Source organism: Rhopalosiphum padi, chromosome 2 (genome assembly GCF_020882245.1).
Source record: "Rhopalosiphum padi isolate XX-2018 chromosome 2, ASM2088224v1, whole genome shotgun sequence".
Lineage (NCBI taxonomy): Eukaryota > Metazoa > Arthropoda > Insecta > Hemiptera > Aphididae > Rhopalosiphum > Rhopalosiphum padi.
The window spans coordinates 73,435,426-73,446,227 of NC_083598.1; the positions used below are offsets into that span (position 1 = coordinate 73,435,426).

The window sequence follows — 10,802 nt, forward strand, 5'->3', positions numbered from 1 at the left end:
TAAACATTTTTCAAGAATATAAATATAGATATATTTCTAGTAGAAATTTGAATAAATAACAATATTTTAAGAAAAGCAATAATTATTGCAGAATAATAAGAAGTAAGTTAGTAAAAACAAAAAAATGTACAATGAAAATATATTTTAAATAAATAATATTTTGTAAGTTAAAAAGTGGTGTTGTGACTTACTACAAATATAATCCATATCCATCATAATCGTTTTAAAATAAATAGTAGTTAAAAAAATGAATCAAGATAAATGTCGCTAATATTGGACTCCTTCCCTAGCATATAACTTATAATGCTACTGTGCATTTTATGTATAGATTGTTTATTTTAAATAAAAATGTATATAAAAAATGAAATAAGTATGATTACAATCATGTCAATTGATTTGAAACCAAACTATACCTATGTAATAATAGGTTTGAACATTTTTACAATAACTACGTGTCCTTTATTTTTTTGATTAGAATAGAAATCTCCCATAGATTGAAAGTATCGCTTAATTAGTGACTTCTTTCTCAATTAAATATGTAACAATAAATTATAGCCAATCTTACTTACATCACATTCGCTTATTGTACATTTTATATTGCATAGATAATGTATAACTTATGATTAAAAATAACGAATATTAAATAGCTTTCGTAAATAATAAAATGTTCATTAATTTAAATCATAATAATTTAGCATCGTTCGAATAACTTGATTACCGTTATTTCTGGCTATATTTTTCATTTAAAACATTTTATCTTCTTTTGGCTGCATGTTCAAATTTTTTTTCATTTATTTAGTTTCTCCCAAAATTTTTAGCATTTGATAGAATAATGAATATGTATGATTTGTGGATCACAAATGTAACGACTAGCTATAATACTATTGTAATAAATGGTTGGATAAACTATAAAAAGTAGAAACTTACAATGATGGGTAATGAGTAATGAGTAATGACTAATAAGTACCTATAATGAATATATAAGGTATGTACATATATTATGTATTCCGTTTAACCTTATCTAAATTATCACGGTAATCTATAAATATATATATTTTTAATTTCTATAAATATTATTTTGTACTTCATCTGCGTAAAAAATTAATTATTTTGAATTAAACACTTGAATATAGGTAATATTCAAATTTCAATCCAAATTAGAGATATTGAAGACATATATTCACGGATTAAATAATTAAAAGTAATTAAATAACAAAGTAAGATTTGAATTATCGATCAAATTAACCAAACTTAATATGCTTTACAAAGACACAAAGTCTAAGAAATACAAATTTAAGTCAAACTAAACATTACCCAAATGGCCAAATCACAATAACTAAAAATTAAAGCTGTTTTACTCGTTAGTCGTTACAGACAAAACACACCGCTGAAATAACTGTTAAAGGTTTATACGAAATTTTTATAAACGACTATTATGCATTAATATATTAATATAAATATCTATAATATTAAAAACAATGAAAACCCATATTATAATCGGCTGTATATTTTTGTCACGGCAGTAGATCAACAACATGCAATTTACGGTTTAATGACTATCCGATATTGCACTTTATATTGTATTTTATAACGTATATGTGTAATCAAATAATAACCTAGTTATGACTGCCGGCGTACCTATACTGCATTGTAGGTGACAGATGAGTATAGGTGAGGACTGATACTCATCAGTAATGAGGACAATGAGGTTCGTATACTCAATGAACGGATGATGGCGGACTGGTATATAAAAAGACATTTTCCGATATAGCCTGCAACGATAACGGGTTGACGTCTGCGTATGTGGCACTCATTTCAGTTAGAAGAGACGGCGGTGCCAAAAAAAAAAATATATTTAACAAACGTGCCGCCGTTTGGTGTATGCGTCAAATTTGGGGGGTGCCTGTGGCTTTAGCGATGACGACTGCAACAGCGGTGGCGGGAAAAACGATGACGCAATAAACGCGGTCTCTTACGCGTGACGTCGCGACGGCGGCGCGGGTCACTACTCGCATTTTAATGTTATTCTAGCATTACTAGCTGTAAAAGTGTTCGATTTCGTCTCCATCGTAATAAAATTCAAATGAACCAAAGAAATAAACATTTATCGGTATGTACGTTTAAATAGTGTTTAATATTACTAAATGGATTAATACGATCAGATTACATAACCGATATAGAATAGTATATAATAATTAATAAGTATTTTAAGTACGCGAACAGAGACCAATTTTGAGACGAATAACTATTTCATCTGTAAATCGTATGTACTCCTATCCAGGAAAACGGTCCGCGTGACCTCAGTTTCTCGTTCGTTATCGAACGCGTACAGGGTGGATTATTTTGACGCAAATCGGCCAGATTTTCATTATATAAATAGGTATATAATAAGTAATAACTAATAAACGAGCGTTAATATATTGTTGTAATGACTGCGATAACTTTTCCCTTATTTTCCGAACGATTTAATATTTTGTTCGACACGAGTCTCGTTATTTTTTAGTCCGTCCAGGCGACGGTCCTGTACCGCACAATGCAACGTTCACTTCTTACTTACAATTTGTAATTGACGTGTACAATAATGCAGTTTATTGTACGATTTTTTTCAAAACTTCCAAGGACTTAATAAATATTTTATCATTATAATTCGCTGAATAATACCGTAAAAACATACCGCGGTTCGAAAAATATATTATAGACGATTCGCGTCAGACAGGCATACAATATGTATAGGGATGCGAATATGCGATACGCAGCGCAACGTGGCGAGTAGCAAAAAAATACACCCATATGGAAGTTTAGAATATATTATATAAATCAAGATCACGATAATATCATTCTGGACTCTGCGGATATATTATTATTTATTTAAAACCACGGACGATATATTATTATATTGGTGCGTATAACAGATATAAATAAATGCAAAAATAAACAAAATAATAGGTACACGACGGCCACTTACCAACATCTTGGCGGCGATCTGGTTCTGGAACGGTAACGACTATATCAATATGATTATTTTTATTATTATCACAGTCCCTGCGGTTTGATCGGAGAAAAAAAGCACGTGCGACGAGACCGCGGCGGCAACGTGCGCGCATGCACGACTGTCGTCGGCGTAAACTGTGACGACTGCGGGCGGGTGCGCGACTACCACTGAAAACGGCGAGGACGACGACGACAACAGTCTGGTCGCGAGTTTCGCGGGGGCTGTGTTCTGCGAGCGTCGTGGGGTCGCCGTGTATGGACGTACGCCAAAGACGCCGCAGACAACACTGACGGCGCGCCGGAGAGTTCGCGTGTTCCGCGCCGGCGGTCCGTGCAAATAAATATATATATTTGAATGTGCGGATATCGTGTGTATATATCGTCGTCCGCCGCGCAATACACAACATCGTGTACATTAATGGTACACATATTATCTTTGTACGCGGTGTGACGTACCGACGTCGCCGCCCACCCACCGACTGATCTGGTGGTGGTTGGCCGGTGCAGGTGGTGGTCGACGTGAATTATATTATTATTATTGTTTTACGTTATTTGCAATAATATTTTGTAATTTTTTCCCCGTTTTCGCTTTGCGCTCGCGTCACAGTGTCTCCCTCTGCGCATAAATATTATTGTAGAAACCTCGTCGCGTTCCGTACGGAGGTTTTTAATTTTTAGTTTTCAAACTACCTCGCCTCGGCTGCAGCTGCTGCTACTGCTGTTGCTGCTGGCGGCGTCTGGCGGCCGTCCGCCGTAACCGACGCCGCTCCGCCCATCGCGTTTACCTATAGGTTTATCCTATTATTATTGTACCTTTGCGGAAATTGTATAATATTAATTTTATCCTATTCATATAATACTGTATAAACATTGACACATTGCACGCCACTACTGCGGCAGCTTCTCGATGTCGTCGTTGTTAGTTAACGCGTAAAGAACGTTAATAAGGCCACTGAATAAATGCAATTTTTGTACCACGCAGTACGTACACGCGCACGCGTACGTCGTGAGCGGAAGTTCGGCGCGCTGCCGGTGTACAGACGACCGCGCGAGTCGTCCAAGTTATAGAGCTTCCGCGCCGCCCGTTCACGGAGCACGCATCATCATCGCGGGTTTCGGTTTGTGCGCTTCCGGTGACGGGCGGTAGTCCAGAATCCACGGTTTAAAATTAGACACGTGGATTTAATATTTTGACATTTCGGTAGGATCTTGATGGCTAAATCGCATCTTGGTGACTATATACTTATATAATAATATTATGAGTTATGACTTATGACACAACAATCGTGCATTTCATATTTGTTTATAACTTACGTTTGAAATACAAAATTAACCAACTTCTTAATAATTATCAACATTGTACCAGATAATTAATATTGTTTTTTTTATCCTTAATTAATAAAATAATAATTTAAAAAACGTCATTAAAAAAAAAAAATTGTGTTATACTATCATAGGAATTCATAGGAACTTCATAGGAATTAGGATGTATTTTGAAAATAAAAAAACACGAGTTTGTTTGTGCACAAACATTCATGAATGTTAGTTTAGTTTTTTTATTTAATTAAATATTTGGTTTGAATCACGTATAAAAATTGTAGAGCTATTTGTATAATTTACAAATAATGTCAAGATGAAAAATAAAAAAAGTGAGTGATTTTTTTTTTTAATAGCTGAAACAAAATAAAATAAACTGTTTAGTATTATTATTCCAAATTTAAAATTTAAATTGTGTTTATGATTACTTATTGAAATAAATCGTATACTATTCGTGGTACAATAAATTATAAACTAAAGGTGTTATTCTGTTATCTTTTGGTTTTTTGTTTACCAAGTTCTAAAATGTCTTTTTAAAATATCTATTTATAAAAAAAAATTATTAATTAACAATGTTTAATGAATGCTTAATCCGCCACTGATAAACATACATGAATAATGTGTAGAGGTTTGAAATAGGTACCCATAAATCGATATCACTCATATACATACCTCATGATATGATAATAACGGTTAAGCATTTAGTTATTTTTTAACCAAAACTATTTTTAATCATAAAGTACCTACTTATTAATGAAGGATTTTACGGAGGAGAAAATTGTATGGAGTTTAATTACTAGTAGAATCTATATTACACAAAGAAATTTCACGTGGGGTTTATTTAAGCCCCGACAAGCAGACAAAGGGTTAATTAAATTGATATATAGATATTTGGCTTGTTTGTATATTTTTATTCGTGCTCAACGGAAATGTGGTATTTATTTATCTGTACTTTATTTATTTGTTTATAAATCTGTCCGTAAAATAGACTCCCACGCACCAAAGTTGCCTTAATAATTATAAAACTATAATATCGTTTGTTAAATGGAACGAGCACGTCCGAGTATAGTAAACATTATAATGCGGAAGTATTGTAACAGTAGTATAATAAATTTTGTTTATTTTTAACACAATATCGGAATTAAAGATGCGATCATACATCAGAGATTTCAAAAACTATATGTGTATATCATGTAGGTGGCAATTATATTATTTGAAGATAAAATATCTTTAATTATAGACATGCCATTTGGCCATTACCAAATATTAGGGAGGCTGTAGCCCCGCGAATAAATACCTAATTTAATTTTCTTAATTTCATGCTTCCCAAAAACTATTACACTTTTATGCAATAAATTATTATCAAATAACCAACATGGCTTTAGGCAATATAAATTAAAAATAACAAATTCATGCATGTATTACAACATAGGTACATTTTAAATAAACATGCAATCCTAGATTCATTTAAAAATCAATCACAAACAGATGTCATTTATACCGAAATGGAAAAAAACTTTTTAAATGATGAATCATAAATTATTATTTAATAAACTTAAAATTTTAAGATTTACTGAACCACTTATCTTTCTTGGTTTTATTTTTTCATTTCTGGTCGTACTCAAACTGTATAAAATACAAAAATTATCTCTGAAAAAATTCTCGAAAGGCTGGGCATTAACGAATTTAAAGTTAAAATTAAGTTAATTAACTCGTTACTTTTTTTTCAAATTAACTTTTAACATCAAGTCAAAATTTTAGGATTTATTTTAGAAAATCAGGTTTTTCGATAGTTAGTTGGTACTTTAATGTCGTTTTAAATTTCCCTGGTAATTTTTTTGAACGTAAAGTAAAACTATCCAATACACAATTATGTGTCTGGAATTTTTTGTTTTTGCAAATTAGAAAGTTTTAACCTTAAACTAAGTTAAGTTACTTTTATTTTTAAAGTTAACTTTTAACTTAATGAGTTAACGAACAAAATATGAATAGCTTTTAACTTAATTTAACTTTATTATTTTTTTAAATAACTTAACTTAACGAGTTAAAACAAATCGTTAACTTACCCTGCCCTGAATTCTCGTTACTTGGTTTTTTTAAAACGCACCTGCAACCTGTCGAAAGTTTAGAGATAAATCTACATAAAATAAATTATATAATACTTTAATCCGTTCACATTTTGATTTTGCCCTTCTGGCTTCTATAATGTAGTATCTATATTTAGTAACACAAATCCAAGGTTTAAACAAAATTAAAAATAATTTAATCAGATTTATATGCTAGATATCAATGTTTTGTTTATAGAGCACCTCATTTTGATTGACATACATATGGGTTAAAATTTTAAAATTTATATTCTTAATCTCTAGTCTGATTAGCCAACATAATTATTTTAGCATCAAGTAATCTACTTAATACTTATATGATCTGGATCTACTTCATGCAATACAACTCTATAACTCACAAAGTAAATTTTTTATAGTTAAAAATTGAACTTGTGTAAATTCTTCTTCTAATTTTCGTACTATTACAATTCACCTTGATGTATAGATATTTTAATTTCACTATAAACTATAGTTGACTTAAGTAGATAATAATCTCTACACGCAATCTTAATTTAATCAATAACCGTATAAGTATAGTATATATTATTATATGTATACGACGCCTGTATTTTTTTTTTATTATCATTTTTTTAAATTCCTGGTGACATGGACCATTGAGTTAACATTTATTTTTACACACTTACCTATTTATGTGCAAATAAAAACAGAATAAAAATATTTAAAAAAATAATAATAATAAGGAAAATATTTTATATTTGGTTTTGCAGTTGAGCAGCGATATATTTGATATAGTGATAGAAATTGATTGTGAATGATTTGTTAGACTGAAACAACACATGCTAGTATAGTGTCCTCTAATTATTTGGGCGGTTGAGTCGAAGATATGAATTGATTCAAGTCTCAAGTAGTCAAGTGTCATATAGTATGGTAGGTTTTGTATTCAATTAAAATGTGTTTGATAGTGAAACGTACTCAGGTACTCCTCATGTGGTATTTTTAGGGGGATCTTCTCTTGTAAAAAACCATAGAAGCTTTGTGTGATCAATAATAAGACGAGTGAGAAATATTTTACCCGCATCGAAAGTACCTCCGTTTTGTTACTAAACGTCATTGAGGTAGCGTGGCCGAGCGGTCTAAGGCGCTGGTTTAAGGCACCAGTCTCCTCGGAGGCGTGGGTTCGAATCCCACCGCTGCCACATAAATTTTTTTATATTTGTCATCAACAAACTGAAAAATAATAAACTTAATATTAGCAATTGTCTGTAGATAAATGAAGACGAAGACCTATCTGGACTAAACTGGGTCGAACATTTTATTTGGTAATCAATTCGGGCCGAGCCGAAGTTAGGTTTATATTTACCTAGATAATATAAGATATAATAGATTCATATAGTATTATTATTATTTTAAACAAACGGTTTGGTAAAAATGTGATAATTCGATAGTTATGATATATGCACTTATGTGTTTTGAAAGCCGGCTTCCTGTTTATTTTAAACAATAGACAATATTATATTTAATATTTATGTTTAAACTTACCATGCTAAATAGATAACAACTGCAATTAAAAACTGCTTATTATTATAGTTTCTAGGCTAAAAAATAATTTTTCTCGTGTTATTTGTATAATCTAATTATAATTTAAATTTTTATGAATTCGTGAAGTTAACATTTTACTTGTGGGGTAGGCGACATAGACCTAGAGTGGCAATTTTCAGAGACGGTATATAACATTTTTGTAAAAAAAAAAATATTTTATGTAGTATTTATATGTAAGGGGTGGCAAAACCGCAAAACTCAAGTTTGCTAGGTATGTTTAAACACTTGAGTCAGGCCTGTGTCTACTGAGTAAATTATGGCTATTTTAAAATGTTCAAATCGAAAACTGTATTAAATTATTAATTTGAATTAAATACTTTTAACAAATTAAATTAGATAAATTTAAAATTTTTATTTTTAGAATTACGCCATTTAAATATAATCTCTTAAAAGTAATAATTTATTAACTTATTTATAATATCATATATCCGTATATCACAATTTTTTTTTTTTTAAGGAATATTCATATATCAAGTAAAAGTCTTCTTAAAACGAAATATCTGAAACTTAGTTATCAGTTAAAACTATACGATTTTTTTCACTATAAATATTTAAAATAATAATTTTCATATTTTTGTTTAACACAAAGTATTATTGTAAATTTTAATTAGCTGACAAAATTAAATCTAATCATTTTAGAAAACATTTTTAGTGTTTTTGTCATTATTATTAATAAAGTACCTAATTATCCGTAGTTTCTACTAAAATAAACACATTGCATACAGAAAAAATAATATAAAATACGATATGATTGAAACACAAAAGAATTATAAGCATGTGTTCTATACATTTTGCTTATAAATTAAGTTGTATAATATTTTAGGTAGGTACTGACTTATGAATAATCTTCAAATACTTCAACAACATTGGAATGTTTTCATGTTTCAGTATAGATATACCTATTTGGCTATTTCACTCAATAGCTTGATACTTTTTGAATAATTATTTTCTTTCACGTGTTAATCAGTCAGCCGCAGTCACATAGATGATAAAGTAACCATTCTATATTTCTGTTCATATGTTTTGCAATGTTCGTGTCCTGGAAGGGTTTCCAAGGTTTTTTATTTGTTGGGTGAATGTGAGTTAAATTTTAGTGTGACTTAATTTGATCCATCTGCAGTAATATTATATTCCCACTTACAAGCATCGACCAGGAAAGTTTTTATGTTTTAAGTGATTTATAAATGTACATATTTTAAACTGGGTAATTATTCATATAGGTACTGACTAAATTGTATACAAAATCATAACAAATATTTGATGACTGTGAATTTAAATGTTGAATAAAGTAATAACCATTACTAAAAAATTATTATTTTAAATTTAAATTTTATTAGGGACGTAACCGTTTTCTTCCAAAATAACCCACGTCCTTTATCACCGTGACTTTTTTCTGCCAAAAAAACAAATTAATAATTAATTATTATTTAAGATAGTTAATAAGAACCCATTATATCAGTTATATCCCATCACGTTATTTATTTATTTTTATTGAAAAAATCAAACATAAATCAATAAATTATAGATTTGATATTATGATTAGTTACAGATTTGATTAACTTACCATCTGTAAGCTTATGTAGCTTGTGGTGGAAATAGAGTTATGATTACTACTAATTTATTATTATTATTTCATCGTTATCCGCAAATAATTAACGGGTTATTGATCGCTATCAGTCTGCACCTATCAGTTGAAACTGCGGTCTGCGACAACGTAAACGAAAAGTTCAAAAACATTTCCAAGTGATATCAAGTAACCGTGGTCATATTATGCTAATATACAAAATGTTTAATTTATACAGTGTATACATCTAAAAACGGCATTACTCCACGGAAGTGCTACAAATAAACATTGCGCTGCTAAGATGTTTACAAAAAATATTTGAAAGTAAGATAAGATATAGATAATAGTTTATTATCAATATCTGTAAAACAAGGCGAGGCGTGTACATCGTAATCATTACTAGTTGACGGATTTAGATTCAGAGGTTCTCAAAAAAAACATTTTAAATAGGTAATTAATTAATTTTTTTTGGTAGAAATCGGAATATAACTTTTGACGGAAAACGGTGATGATGATAATGGGCGAAGGTCATTTTGGCGAAAAATGAAAACCTCCATTATTAGGTGGGTATACTTAATGTCTTAATTACAAATAAATACTTGAACTTATAACTTATTAGTTATAGGGATACAAAATCGAACTTAAATTTCGATGTTTATTTGTTTATCTCACCCTCACGGATATAGTTGTGTGTTTTTTTTACATTAAATTTATAACCAAGATAATATTTTCTGATTATTCTTTCGGCATAATAAAGTGAAACAATATTAAAAAAAATTGAATAATCGTATAATGCCAAATAAAATTATATATATTGTGATCCAAAAAATATTTGGGTACCTAACTCTAAAACAGCAAAGTAAATTAAAAGAAATTATAAATTAACAAAGGTTTAATTAACGAATAATAATTAATGACTACATGATATTATAATTTGTAAATAAATACATTAAGAATAACACAATTATACTAATTTGGTATTAGATACATTGTTTTGATGATAATACAGTCACTTAAACAGTTAAACATACCTATATTATATCAATCATATTATAATATAAAAACTTATTATATAATTATTAATTTCTATGACGTAAGTGTGAGAAACTAAACAGTTAAATACTTCAATACAAAAAATAAATTATTAAAGTTACTATAACTTTTAATTAGGTACAAAAGAAAAATAATTATTTTCATTTTTATCTATGTAGAACAAATTTTTTGAATTCTCATGTGAATATTTGATTTTATCGTCGTAGCTTGGA

The 10,802-nt window shown here is 29.6% G+C and overlaps 1 non-coding gene across 1 annotated transcript; it reads left to right on the plus strand.

The window, feature by feature from the left end:
• Positions 1-7,488: 7,488 nt before the first annotated feature.
• Positions 7,489-7,570, plus strand: Trnal-aag (transfer RNA leucine (anticodon AAG)). Its single transcript has one exon. It is a non-coding gene; the product is annotated as a tRNA-Leu (tRNA).
• The last annotated feature ends 3,232 nt before the right edge of the window (positions 7,571-10,802 follow it).